The 15,026-nt window shown below is 31.4% G+C and overlaps 1 long non-coding RNA gene across 1 annotated transcript; it reads right to left on the bottom strand.

Annotated features, from left to right (window-relative positions):
• Positions 1 to 10,057: 10,057 nt before the first annotated feature.
• On the bottom strand, positions 10,058 to 14,375 carry LOC107857144. The gene is made up of 3 exons (XR_001670785.2): positions 14,204 to 14,375; positions 13,283 to 13,349; positions 10,058 to 10,398 (listed from the first exon to the last, which is right to left on the bottom strand). It is a non-coding gene; the product is annotated as an uncharacterized LOC107857144 (long non-coding RNA).
• Between the last annotated feature and the right edge of the window lie 651 nt (positions 14,376 to 15,026).

The raw sequence follows: 15,026 nt of genomic DNA, 5'->3' as shown, positions 1-15,026 counted from the left end.
TCATCAAAAGTGATAATATTTTTGCACGCGTATTATGATCATAAGATATGCTGGAGAAAAATTCTCTAGATCATATGTATGCCTCGATTTGCTCCTGACGTAGCAATATCATGAAAGAGGTTACAAGCTATCAGAATTTGATATGCTTAAGGCACGATTATATTCTATTTCTATGGGGAATGAGAAGCTTATTAATGCAAACGTGCACTTAATTGTGATGGTATCACAACTCACCTCCGAAAGAGGCTGAATAATTGAGAAGAGTTATTCTGAAATCTACTTCTAAAGTAGTAAATTCAAAAATTTATTCATGTCATAGTAAATCTGAAATTTACTAAAGTAAAAAGACACATGCCATGTAAACTTGGAGCTTACTACTATAAATAAGTTCATAAATTGACATGAACGGTTATGACATCTCAAAGATGTGCATATTGAGTATTAAACATGTATTGAAGAAATACAAGATTCTTCAAGAATTATTTATGTCGCTTGTTCTCATGATAAGTTGGTTGGACCAACTAATTTTGGGATTGAATCCCTTAAATCTGAAAAGTATAAAAGGTGAATATGGGCCCGTTCACCTATCATGTGATATATTGAAAAGATGCATCAATAAGATGATCACATGTACATTCATGGTCAACTTACGTTTGACATTCATAAAGTTACTTGTTCAATATGAATTGAGCATCATTTTCAGATTGTGTAATCAAGATAATTTATCTTGATGATGATGGTTTAGCATTGAATGTCTTCGATAAATAACTAAACCATTGTTAATGAGAACAAAACTTAATGCATTGGTCTGAAATATGATATATTGCAATAGCATTTGTATGTATTAAACCAATAAATTATGATTATTTCTTCCCTCTTAATTGGTTCAAGGTCGGGAACCAATTATTCCATCTAATAATTTTGATGTGCGGTATACGATTAATGAATAAACCATAATGCACAACGATGGATTTCTCAAAGAAGTAGAGGATGCATGTTAGTTTTCCTAACATAAGAGAGAGATTATAAGCGCTATGAAATATGTTAGAAATTATCACCATATCCTCATCCAAAAAATAATTCAAGTCAAATGCTGAAAGCATCTCATATTAAACACAAGTGCTCTTATTTTGTGTTCCTAAAGGACAAAGTCTATGCATGCGTGAAACGTGGTAGACTGATCGGTTTCAAATGAAATAGTCCTTGAAAAATAAGGAGCAAATAATCATAATAAGAAGGCAATGAGCTCTTGAAGAGCCTACGACATACCACTTCATGAAACCTTATGAGAGGTTCATGTACCTGAAAATAATAAAGTGATGAGATCTCAAAATGTTATGTCGCATTGTGAACCGATACAAAATGATATATCATCAATATCTTTGACACAATATTGGCACGGTATTGTGAAAGATTACGAGGATCTAAATTCTACATTTAATTAAGCATGCTGACGTAGAAATATTTATCAAGTGACATGAAAGGATGCATTTTGGTAAGCGTAAAAATTATTTGATTTGCAGTTCAGACACCTGAAGATGTCACTCATGAAATGTTGAATATTCTCACATGACAAAACTTATGTGAAAACTTTTTAAGGAAAAGGTTTCTGGGAAACTTATTTGTAATCCTTATATTGTATAAGTTTATTGCTTGAACATCATTGGAACTCTTGGAGAGTTTTCAAAGTAATAAATTATTTGCTAAAATTCTAAATATATCAAATTGAATTGGTTATGAAGCACCATATCTTAGTGCAATTGATGCACTCATGTACCTTGCAAATACTACAAGGCCTATAGCCTTTTCAGTCAATTTGTTAGCAAGGTATATTTCTGCTCCTACTATGAGACATCAAAATGGGATAAAACACATGAGTTTGTTTTATTCTAAAGATTGCAGTCCCGATCTTATTGGTCATGCTGATGTTGGGTACTTATCTGAACCGCATAAAGCTCGGTCTCAAATAGGGTATGTGTTCATATGTGGTGGTACTGCCATATCTTGGAGATATACAAAGCAGTCTATCGTAGCCACTTCATCGAATCATGCTGAGATAATAGCTATTCATGAAGCAAGCCGAGAATGTGTATGGTTGAGGTCCATGATACATCTCATTCGAGAAAAATGTGGTGTGAAATATGACAATCTACCCATAATTTTATATAAAGATAATTCAGCATACATAGCATATCTTAAGGGAGGATTCATAAATGGAGATAGAACGAAGCACATTTTGCCAAAGCTTTTCTACATACATGACCTACAAAAGAATGATGATATTAATGTGCAACAGATTTGTTCAACTGGCAATGTGACTGATTTATTTACCAAATCTTCTTCAATTAAACCTTTCAAGAAGATGTTGCACAGGATCGAGATGCAAAGATCAAGGATGTTCTAATCAGGGGGAGTTAATACGCGCTATACTCTTTTCCCTTATGAGGTTTTGTCCCACTGGGTTTCCCTTGTAAGTTTTTTAATGAGGCAGCCAAAATGCGTATTATTAGAGATGTGTACTCTTTTTCCTTCACTAGATTTGTTTTCTACTGGTTTTTTCTAGTAAGGTTTTAACGAGACACATTATCTACCAATTAGACATTCAAAGGGGATTGTTATAAATGTATTTACATTATAGTGAATGTCTATCAAGATCTACTTTGATATCTTTTAGGAATTGAAGCATTTGTCTTTTACTCAGACTAGGAGTAAATTTCTCTTATAAATAGAGGGGTTTTGTTCATTGTATTAACAATCATATAATCTCTCATCCTCAAGAGAAGAAATAAGAATTACTCTCTGTTCTCTCTCTACTCTTGTTCTTTATTCTTTCTTGCTTTATAACAGAATCAATTATAAAAAGACACTTGTCATTTTTATAAAAATAATTTTTATATAATTAATTTAAATAAAAAATATTAACCCCCCACCTTATATCATCTTCCTAAACCACCCCACCCCATCCCATATCATCTTCTTCAATCCACCCCAACTCCTAATCTGCCGCCATCCTCGCTCCCAAATTGTATTCTGCCACCCTCTCCCACCCTACCCCTAAATCATTTGCCGCCACCCACCTCCCCTACCGCTACCCACCCACCCCCTCTATATTGTCTTCTTTAATCCACAAACCCCCGCCTCCAACCATTACAATAATCCAACCAAATTGACTTCAAATTCACAACGTGACAATATTTGACAACAATTTTTCACTCTCCATCTAAATTGACAATAATTTTTGATCAAATTGACAACAATTTCATCTTAGCAAAAATAAATTGGTCAAAAAAATAATTTTAAGAAGGAACCCATTTGGTCTCAATTTCTGTCTAGTTGCTTTGGTATGGTTTCGTGTATGTATACTATGATATATTTTAGTTGGATCACATTTATGAATAGACTCAATTAATGAAAATTGAGTGAAGGTAAGTTTGATGGTGATATTGTATTCAATTGTGGTGCAAAAATTGTGGAGGTGAATAACAAAATTAATGGTGGTTGTGCGAAAAATTTGGTTACACTATTTTAATTGTATATAACAATCACGGAGATTTGATTTTTAATTGTTAAAATTACGCATGTGATTTTTTTCTTCTATATTTTTTAATTCAAAATTTGGTGGCAGTTTGGTGGATGATGGTGATGATAATGGAAGGTGAAGCATGGACGGAGAAGAAGAAGGTTTAAAGCTGATGTTGGAAGCTTTGCAATGGTTGTTAATGGTGGTGGAAGGTTGAGTTGGTGGAAGAAGAAAGAGGAAGAAGAAGAAGGTAAAAAAAATATAAAAATCATAAAATACAGCTCCTCACGCGCCTTTAGTGTAGTGCAACACACACAATGTGCTGAATCAACAAAAGGTGTCAAAGTGACACACTTTATAGCTACTTGAGGTGCCAAAAGTGAACAACGTCCACTTAAGGTGCCTAAGTGAAAGTTCGTGCCAAGTTTAGGGGGCCACCGATGAGTTTGACCTATAATTTACTAGTCAAGTGTACGTGAGCTGTATTAATTAATCATAAAGTTATGGAATAGAAATTTAAATAGTACAAAATTATATGCATAGTTACTTTCGTATAAATCAGTAGCAAAGTCTTTGACTATATGAACATCTTCATATTGTGTATATATAGGAACATTTTTTTATCAATTAAATTGAAATTGAATCTTACGGATCAAAAATCAATAATAAATATCTTATTAATTAGATTATTGATTTAGCTTGTTTAGAAATAAAAAACTAATAGTGTGTATAGAAATAAAAAATTAATAAATTAAATTGATAATACATAAATCGAACTAAACCAATTGTTGAGCATCCTCGAACTGTTATCATAAAATCTTTGTATTCATAATTTAAAATAGAAAGCAATTCAAGACAAATTTGTATCTAGTTCAAATAGAAAATAAAAATAAAAATAAAAATAAAGAATATAAAATCAAATGGAGATCAATTTTCTTTATTCTTTTTTAACAATAAATATATCCTATTACCATAAAAACTATCAAGTAACTTTGAAAGAAGTAAAACTTGTGGCAATCAAAAAGAAAATTATAATTCTCGAAATACAAATCTTAATTTTTACGTAACATAAAAATTTAAATTTTTTGACTTCATTTGGGGGAAAAACACTTCTCGTTCAATTTTTTATCAGAATTTTTCAACTGAAAAAGTGACAGAAGAAATTATTAAAAGGGGATAAGTCATTACCAATCGTTGATTACATAGAATTTATATACAATATTTAAATTTGTCACTAAAAAGAATAAAGAAAAGCATAAAAGATGATGATGACTAAAAGAATACAATTTCAATCAAAATCAAAATAAGAAGAAAGGTAGAAGTAGAAGAAGCGGTGGTATTTTGGTGTTAAAGTTTGAGTAAAATATTATTTGAATAGGATTGTATAATATATTTTTTATTATATATAGGGTAAAATTCTAATTGATTTAGAAATTCAAAACCTTTTCTTCAACTAAAGAAATTATCTTAAATATAATAGATTTTATTTTATTTTCATAATTTTTTTATTAATATTAAAATAATATGAATTCCAAATAAATTAACTAGATTTTATTTTATTTTCATAGTTTTTTTATTAATATTAAAATAATATGAATTCCAAATAGATTAAATTCATACAATTTTATCTTTTTTTTTTTTCTCTTTCAGATGAGTATGTTCTGCTTTTTTGGTTCATTTGTATGCTTTTCTTTTATTTTAAATTAAATGACCTTCATGATTTTTCTTTCGTTTCAAAAAATAACTCATACACATGATTCCTAAAAATTAGGAAAAGTCTCAATCACATTAGAATATCAATTTTATCAATGTAAGAGTAGGATTAATTTACATTTATCATATGTTTTTTCTTATAATATATTTTAAAACTCCTTAGTGTTTAAAATAAATTTTCTATTTATCATATATTTTAGAATTTCTTATTTTTTAAAATATCTAACACTAAAAAAAATGTTGCACATATTAAAAACACAATTCCCCTTAAAAATATCTAACACTAAAAAAAAATGTTGCACATATTAAAAACACAACCCCCCCCCCTCCCACACGCGCGCGCGCGCACACACACATATATATATACATGTGAATGAAGTATTGACCTATAATGCCTAATCAAGTGGTCATATAAATTATTGAAAAAAAATAATATGGAGTCAATATTATTAGAAAAAAATAATTTATAAAAAATAAAGGAAGTTATCGGTTTTTGAAATTAATGCAATAATAAAAAATAAGTAACATTAACTTATAGTTAAAGGTATAATTATGTTAGCCATGTTTATAGGGGCTTCGGGTTAAAGGTAACAAGAGTTTGAAAATGAAGGGTAGGTGACTCAAGTTTTAATAATTGAGTGTCAGTGACAATTACTTTATTATGGATTAAGAAAGTTGGAGAAGTTTGAGAATAACCCATAAGTTTTTTAATTTATACTTTGATCCAATATAAATCTTAATATAACTAAAAAGGAGGGGAAAAATGCACATTTCTCCCTCTTTTCATTTATTGTTGTTTTCTCTCTTTTCGCGATTTTTGTTGTTCATTGTTGTTGCTGCTGTAGTCATCATCTTCTGCCTCATTATCATCATTTTCTTCTCCATTATCATCTTCATCTTTTTTTTGTTGACCATTGCTGTTGTTGTTACCTTACTGTTGCTACTTGACCAATTTTTAAGTCAAATTTTGTTTCGTATATCACTTGGAAATTACTTCATAGGTGATTTTAGTTAGTAAAATTATAATTTTTAGTTGAATTTCTCATCTAGGTACACTACTACTGCTGTTTTTTCTAAAATGGTTAGAACTCGAATATGAATCCAACATATGAGTCATCTATTACAATGGAAGACTCAAATGTTGGATTTATGTTACAGGTTCTATAGTGCTGTAACATGAATCCAACAGAAGAGTCATCTATTGTAACAAGTGAGTTATCCATTGCAACAGATTACTCAAATATTGCAATAGAACCTGAAGTTAATTCAAATAGATGAGTCATCTATTGTAACAGGTGAGTTATCTGTTGCAACAGATAAATCACCTATTAAGATTCATGTTAAAAAACTATAGAATCTGAAGATGATTCCAACAGACGAGTCATTTATTGCAACATGTGACTGATCTATTTTAACAGGTCACTCTTTTGTTGGAATCAACTTCATAGGTTCTGTAAGATCTATCCCAACAAGTGAATCATCTGTCGTAACAAATTGATAATCTGTTGCTACAGATGACTCACTTGCTCCAAAAAATGGCTCATTTATTGAAATCAGCTTCAGGTGCTATAGTACAGTAACATGAACCCCAATAGGTGAGTCATCTGTTGCAGCATATAACTCACATATTGCAACATATTGTTCACCTGTTGCAGCAGATTACTTTTCTTTTAGGGTTAATGATATAGTACTATACAATCATTATTAATTTTATTATAGTATCATTATCAAATTTTTTAACAAATGTCTTTAGGTAACACTAATGGAGGGATCAATAGCAATAGGGGTGGATTGTCATAATGAATGGATCGAGAAGTACAATTAATATGTTTGGCGTTAGAATGAGGCTGAAATGCTAGAGACGATAGCTATGATAGTCCAAAGTGATGTTTCGTATGATGATTTTATGAACTTAATTATTAGCTACTGTGGACTGAATTGTTAATCAGAAGAACTTTTCACTAGCTACATGGGCAGCTCTTTTGAAAATCAGAGGGCACTATCTTTCAAGATAACTGATCGGGTTCAATTGTATGCTTATCTGAGTGATTCAGCTAGATTGGTGTTAAGGGTATACGTGGTTGAAAAATCGAGAGAGAATGAGAATCAAAATGTAGAAGAAGAATAAGAACAAGAAGATATGTTTGATGATAAATTGGATGATGTAGACATGAATATTCCACATGATGATGAGAGTAGTAGAGATCAAGTAAGGAAAGATGATTAAACACCTACGCCCGTTGTTGGAAGCAATATAATGGGCAATTCTTCTTAATCAACACAGTCGGGCAATCGTCAAGATGACGAGACTGATTTTTTCAAGGGAATGGTGTTCAAGAATAAGGATCAACTAGCTACTTCTACATATATTGCTTGCTTGAAAAAAGATTTTTGACTAAAGAAGGGGATTAATTCGATAAATGTCTATTGTTTTAGATGTTTTAATCTGGACTGCAAGTGGTGGTTGAGGGTTGTGAATTACTTAAGTTTTGAAAGATTCGTCATTAATGTTTATGAAAAGTATTACACATGTGGTTCGGAGCATATTCCGAGCCATAATCCTCACGTCACGACAAAGATCCTCGGTAAATATTTCAAAAATAGATTCTCCAATGGAAAAGGCCCTTCTATAGGTCATATGGCCAATCAACTCCATACAAAATTGGATGTTACAGTCAATTATTGAAAGATTTATATGGCCATAGGGATTGCCAAGGACTTGGTTAGGGTGACACATGGGCACGAGTATGCAGTTCTTGATGCCTACCTTTACATTCTTGAGTCCATAAATCTCGAAAGTAAGATGACTTTGCATGTTGATGAAAATAGAAGGTTCAAGTACTTTTTTGTATTCTATGGTGCTTGGATTCTTGGTTTTAAATAATTGAGAAAAGTCATAGACGTTGACGGGACTTTCTTGAGGAGCAAGTATAATGGAGTTTTGATATCGGCGGTGGCACATGATGCCGAGAGTCACATCTTTGTTGTCTCTTTTTATGTAGTGGACAAGAAATGGGATGCATCGTATACATATCTTTTTGAACAAATGTGAAGCTGTGTAGATGATACCGAAGAGTTTTGTATAATTTAGGATAGGCATCCAAGTATCCAAAAGATGGGTTCAATTTTCTTCACTTTAGCTCACTTTGGTTGTTGCATGAGGTATCTTGGAGAAAATATTCGAAACAACTTTCACAATGAAAGAGTCGTGACTCTTTTTTATAGAGCAACTAAAGCATATAATAAGCTGAGATTTTTTACCATTTCAATCAAATAAGAGATATGCATTCCAAGGCATCACAACATCTCAAATATGTCTATTTTGAGAGATGGAGCCGGTCATTTTGTCTAGCAAATAGGTACATTCTTATGAATTTAATGTCTTGTTTGAGTTACAACTTTGTAATACTTTATGATGTCGTACTAAGTATTTTTTTTGTATAGGTATAATATTATAACATCAAACATAGCTGAATCATTAAATTCAATGTTTGGTGTTGAAAGAGAATTTTTCATTGTGGCTACATTTAATGAAATAAATAAGAGGTATGCCTAATTATTTCACGAATGACGTATGCAGTTTGTGAACACAAAACATAAACTTGTTCTAAAAGCGAAAAAGCAAATATCAATGAATACCAATTTGAGGAATAGGTTATTTGCTCATCAAATAGCAGATTACAAGTTCAGTATAGACGGTCATGGTGATGTTGCCACGGTCAATCTTCAAAGAAGATCTTATACATGTAGAGTTTTTGACTTGGACAAAATACCTTGTCCACATACTATGGCACCGCTTTGAGCCCAATATGGTGCACAATATGGAACTCAAATTTATGGTTACTTATTTGCATATTATTCGGTGAAAAGATATATAATAGCATATTGTGAGAATATTAATCCAATGCCTCCTGAAGAATCTTGGGTTGTTCCTGTAGAGATTTTGGAGAGATTAATACCTCCTCTATATATTGACCCAAGCACTATCAAAACAGGAAAAATATGATATAAGAAAAGACGCGGAGTCGGAGAATTATTTTCATCAAGTAAAAATAAGTGCTTCGTATGTAAGAACATTGACCACAAAAACCACATGCCCGGATCATAATGCATCATGATCGTTGTAATAGTCTTGGGTTGTTGTTTGTTATGGACTTTGATAATTTTAACTCATTGTTGAGAATGTAAATGTTATTATTTATTGTATAAAATATTTTTTTATTAACTTATGCATCAATAAAAAAAGGTAACAAGAACTAAATACAATCGACTGCAAAAAAATTTTCAGCAGATTACCCATCTGTTGCAATAGATGGACATTTACTGGAAGAACACAATACAGTTCATCAAACTAGATTGTGTTCAACCAACAGATCACCAATTTGTTGCAACAAATGGGTCATTTGTTGGAAAAACTCAAAATCCTTGCACTAACAGATCACCAATTTGTTGCAACAAATGAGTCATTTGTTGGAAAAACTCAAAACCCTTGCTACTGCTGTGTGTTCTTTAAACAGATAGACCATCTGTTGTAACAAATCTGTTGGAAGAACACCACACAGTTCATCAAATTGTATTGTGTTCATCTAACAGATGACTAATCTGTTGCAACAGATGAGCCATCTATTGGAAGAACACAATACAGTTCTTGCCAATGGTTTGTGTTCTTCCAACAGATGGTCCATCTGTTGGAAGAACTCAAAACTCTTGCTATTGCTACTAGATTCAAAATTGTGTCAAACGCTCAAACCTACCTCCAACCCTTAACATGTTAAGAAAAAGAAATAGATAGAATAAAATTAAGTAAGAAATTAAGTCAAAGTCAACCAAACATAAATTTTTTCATTCATTACATTTAAAAATACAAAACAAAATAAAACAAAACATACATTAGGTTTAGGTAGATCCAATACAAATGAAACAAAATACATATGCTAAAATAAAAAATATAACCTAATTATTATTATCATTATCATTATCATTATTATTATTCTTAATATTATTATTGTCAATCGACAACAGCATGGCCCTCCCCAGCCTTCAAATCTCACCAAGCAGCCTTGATTTCATGGCACCCAACTCCCACTGGAGTTCATGAATATGCCTTAGAAATTTTTGTATGGTGTTGCGCAGAGTTGCCATGTTCCAACCCGAATCTGCCATATCTAGAACATGTGTGCATTAACAAAAAATGTAAAATACTAAAGAAAAGAAAAGGGTTCAAATGTAATACAATGTATACTACTAACTAGTAGTTTTACAAAAACAAACCTCAATGGACGAAAAAGAAATCAACTCTTTGAAGAGAATTAGTTAAAGATATAATGGTGTTTTAATGAAAGAGAAGATACAAGAAATAAATAACGTGGACTAGACTGAACGAGTAAGGAAGAACCTACTTACAAAGGACTGAATTTTTATTTGTTAGACCAAAATTCACGACTGTTCAACTCATTTTTATTAATTACATATCTTAATTAAATCAAACTTGTGACTTTTCAATTATTTAAATCAAACAAGTGAAAAGTCATGATTTTCACCTTTTTAATATTAAAATTAGTTATTAAAATTAATTAATTATTTTTCTTTATTAAATTATCAAAAAGTCATGACTTTTCACCTTTTCAATAACCATTTTTTTTCACTAACCGTTTTTATTTACTTTCTTCCAACATAGGGTCCATCTGTTGCAACAGATTGTTCATATATTGGAAGAACACAAAACCTGGATTAAATTCTTCCAACAATTGGGCGAGCTATTGGGAGTACTAAAAACCTTTTCTATTAGATTGAGTTCTTCCAACAGATTTCCCATTTGTTGCAACATATGGGTCATCAGTTGGAAGTACTAAAACCTTTGCTATTGGATTGAGTTCTTCCAACAGATTTCTTATTTGTTGCAACAGATGGGTCATATATTGGAAGAACTTAATCCAGTAGCAGCAAGGGTTACTCGATCAAGTATTTAGTTTTTGAGATTATTGTTATCTTTCCTAGAAGATTAAGAAGAAAGGTTTTGAAGATGGTTACCCTTTGAGACTCCGTAGTTTTGTACACTACTTTAGTATGGAAATTGAAAATGAAATACTATTTGACATTGATGGGGTAGGAAGAATAAGGTATGTGCAGATGGATGGATCCACTTTCATGTGTGGAAGGTATGTATTACTGATCAAGTTATCATGACAATACACATAAAGTACAATACTTTTGTGAATGTTGTTTTTTATCGATTAGGCATTAATCCGTCAAACAAGATCCTGTATTTTACATTTATATTTGATAGGTTCAAAATGATATGGCTGAGGGACCAAAAAGTTGGTGTCAAAACTCTGTTACAATTTAATGATGGTTTTGCTCATGTTTATGCGTTAAGTTTGGAGAAGGGATCAATATTTGATGGCAATGTAGAGATTCAATAGTGATTGGATTGGTTTTAATAGTGTAACAGAGTTTGAGAAGTTCTTTGAAGTCTCCTAGTGCAACAAAAAAATGAAAAACCAATAGAAATTTACCTGGTCTAAATTTATATGGATGGGTTGCTCAGGGAGATGATTATACTACAGAAAAAGTTGTAGGAGAATACCTGCAAGAGAAATGGGAGTTATTGAAGACTATATTATCTCAGACCTTATTAAAGAAGAAACACAGGGTTGTAAGTAAGGAAGTTGTAGCGAATATGACCAATAAAATTGCCTTGAAAAATGAAAAATCTTAATAAGATGCAAATATGAAAGTATATCCAGAAATGAAAACCCGTCAGTTGTTGTTGAACAGAAAATGGTAAAGTGGATTGGAGCTGTACACTTTGCTAGGTAACCGCGACTATTAGCGTGGTCTGAATGATCACCTCCAAAGAAAGAAACATAAGTCCAAGGAATCCAATTTTCAAACACCAAGGGATGGGAGATGTATAGTCAAGAAGAAAACTTGCACCAAGAACTGCTGAAGTTAAAATAAGGGATCAAGCCAAGACGAAAATTTTTGAAGTTAAACTTGCATCTTATGCTTTCTATTTGTGGTTCTGATTAGGTCAATAACAGTTGAAATAAAAAGGTCTGAATTTGAGCAAAAGTCCCATGGTTTTTTGTTTTTACTGTAATTGATGTGACCAGAACCACAAACAGAAGGCATAGGATGCAAGTTTAACTTTAGAAATTTCCGTCTTGGCTTGATCCCTTATTTTAACTTCAGCAGTTCTTGGTGCAATTTTTATTCTTGACTGTGCATCTTCCCATCCCTCGGTGTTTGAAAATCGAACTCCTTGGAATTATGTTTCTTTCTTTGGAGGTGATCATTCAAACTATACTAACTAGTCGATGTTCCTAGAAAAGTGCACAGCTCCAGTCCACTTTATCATTTTTCTTTTCTACAACGAGTGATGGATTTTAATTTTTGAATGCACTTTTATTTTTGCTGCTCTCTCTATTTTTTCATTCTTCATGTCAATTTTATCAACCAGATTTATTACACATTCCTTGTTGCCCTGTGTTTCTTCTCTTTAATAAGGTTTGAGTTGAGATAGTCTTCAGCAGCTACCCCTTCTCACATAGATATTCTCCAAAGCACCTTCTACTGTATAATCATCACCCCCGCGTAACCCATCCATATAAATTTGGTTTAGGATAATAACTATATTGATTTCCATTCTTATTTACAGTAGTGAGAGGCTTTGGAGGCCTTTCAAAAGTCCATTGAACCCTTGAAATCAATCCTATCACTATTTAATCTCTGCACTGCCACCAAAACTTGTTCCCTTCTCCAAACTTGACAAATAAATATTAGCAAAACCATCATTAAACTATAACAGGGTATCGACACCACCTACTTTATCCCTCAGCCTTATCAGTTCAGAATTATCAAACTTAACTGTAAAATACAATATCTTGTTTGAATAATCAATGCCTAATCGATAAAACACAACATTCACAAAATCATTTAACTCTATGTGTATTTTTATGATAAGATGATCAGTAATACATACCTCTCACTTATGAAGTGATTCCATCTGTAAGCAGCTTATTCTTCCAAACCCATCTTTACTCTAACCTTTTTTGTTGGCCGGGTAAAAATTGATCCACTTTCACTTTCTTTTCTTTTGGAAGACATCTTTTATCTATAAATAAGAGAAAAATAAAAAAAATTACAATTGATGTCTTCATAATTTAAAAAAAGGGTAACAAAAAATTCAATAAATACAACACATTACAATAAGAACTCCAACAGATGGACCATTTGTTGCAACAGATGGGTTATATGTTGGGAGAAATCAAGAGTCTTCTAATGATTTGATTTATTTTCATAGGTGCTCTATCTATTGCAACAGATGGGTCATCTGTTAGAAGAACTGTTTTGATTTATTTCAATAGTTGATTCATTAGTTGCAAAAGATGGAGAATCTGTTGGAAGGCCTATTTTAATATCTTCCACCATATGTCCCACTTGTTGCAACACCAACACCACCAATACCCCCACCACTAACACCAACACCAACACCAATAATACGAACAACACCAATAATATCAATAAAATAAAAACAAATAACAAAACCAATAACAAACAAACAAACAATAAATAAATAAACAACACCAATAGTGCCGAGCTTTTTAAATTCTCCCAACTGACCAATCTATTTAAATATATGAGTCATCTATTAGAAGGAATCAATCCAGGTTGTTAGTTCAAATAAATGACCAATTTGTTGCAACAAATGAACCATCTGTTGGAAGAACTCAAGGGTCATAACTTTTTTTTGAATATTTAATTAAAAAATTAGTTCATAAATAAGCCTGATATGGATAATTGGTAAATAAATAAAAACAACAGATGTAAATAAATAATGTAAAAATATGATATACACAATTTTAATTTTTATCAAAGATAACATGAACAATTTGATGAAACAGACAAAGAAGAAGACGAGAAGGCAAGAATAATAATTGAGAACCCAGATCTAATAGTGAACCATACCTGCCATATTAAAAGCAAAGGGATCAAAATACCAATTTTAGGTGAAATAGGAGAGAAGTTATAGATTGGATGAGAACTAAAAGGATCCTCAAGCAAAAAAAAATAGAGAAAAAAGAAAAAAGAGGAGACGATTAAGATTACCTTAAAGAGGAGAGAAAGAGAAAGAAGAGAGAGGAATTATTTTATGGTTGAAGGAGAGAGAATTCTTGAGATGGGTATAAATATTTATTAATTTATGGTGGTGAACATTTTGAGGAGAAAGAGGAGACAGTGACATTGAAAATACAAGATAAAACAACAGAAGGGGAGGATTTTTGTGTTATCCAAAAAATGTTTGACATCCTTAGTATTTTTTTATTTTAGACAAAAAATTAATTTAAAATAAAAAATATTCTAACAGATGAGTCATTTATTGTAATAGATGTCAATATTGTTTGATAATTTCCAAAAGATAACTAATCTGTTGCAATAGATTGCAATATGTATTTGATAATTTCCAATAGATAAGTCATCTGTTGCAACAAGTTGATCATTGGTTCTAACAGATGTCTATACTATTTGATAATTTTTAATAACGGTGTCATCTGTTGTAATAGGTTAATTCTCTGTTTATTCAAGTCAAGCCATTATTTCTAATAACTATATTGATTTAGCTAGAATTAATGATGACTTGATAAGTTCAATTACAATTTCAATTGATCTCATTGTAATTAAATGATCAACTATTGTGTTCGTCATGAGTAGAGTTATCAATTGACCAATTTGAGTGGAAATGATTCAAAACAAGCAATTATTTGTAATAAATATATTTAGTTATCTAGAA

This window comes from Capsicum annuum, chromosome 1 (assembly GCF_002878395.1).
Source record: "Capsicum annuum cultivar UCD-10X-F1 chromosome 1, UCD10Xv1.1, whole genome shotgun sequence".
NCBI lineage: Eukaryota > Viridiplantae > Streptophyta > Magnoliopsida > Solanales > Solanaceae > Capsicum > Capsicum annuum.
The sequence above is the reverse complement of the archived record's forward strand: the minus strand, read 5'-3'. Positions and strand labels throughout refer to the sequence as shown.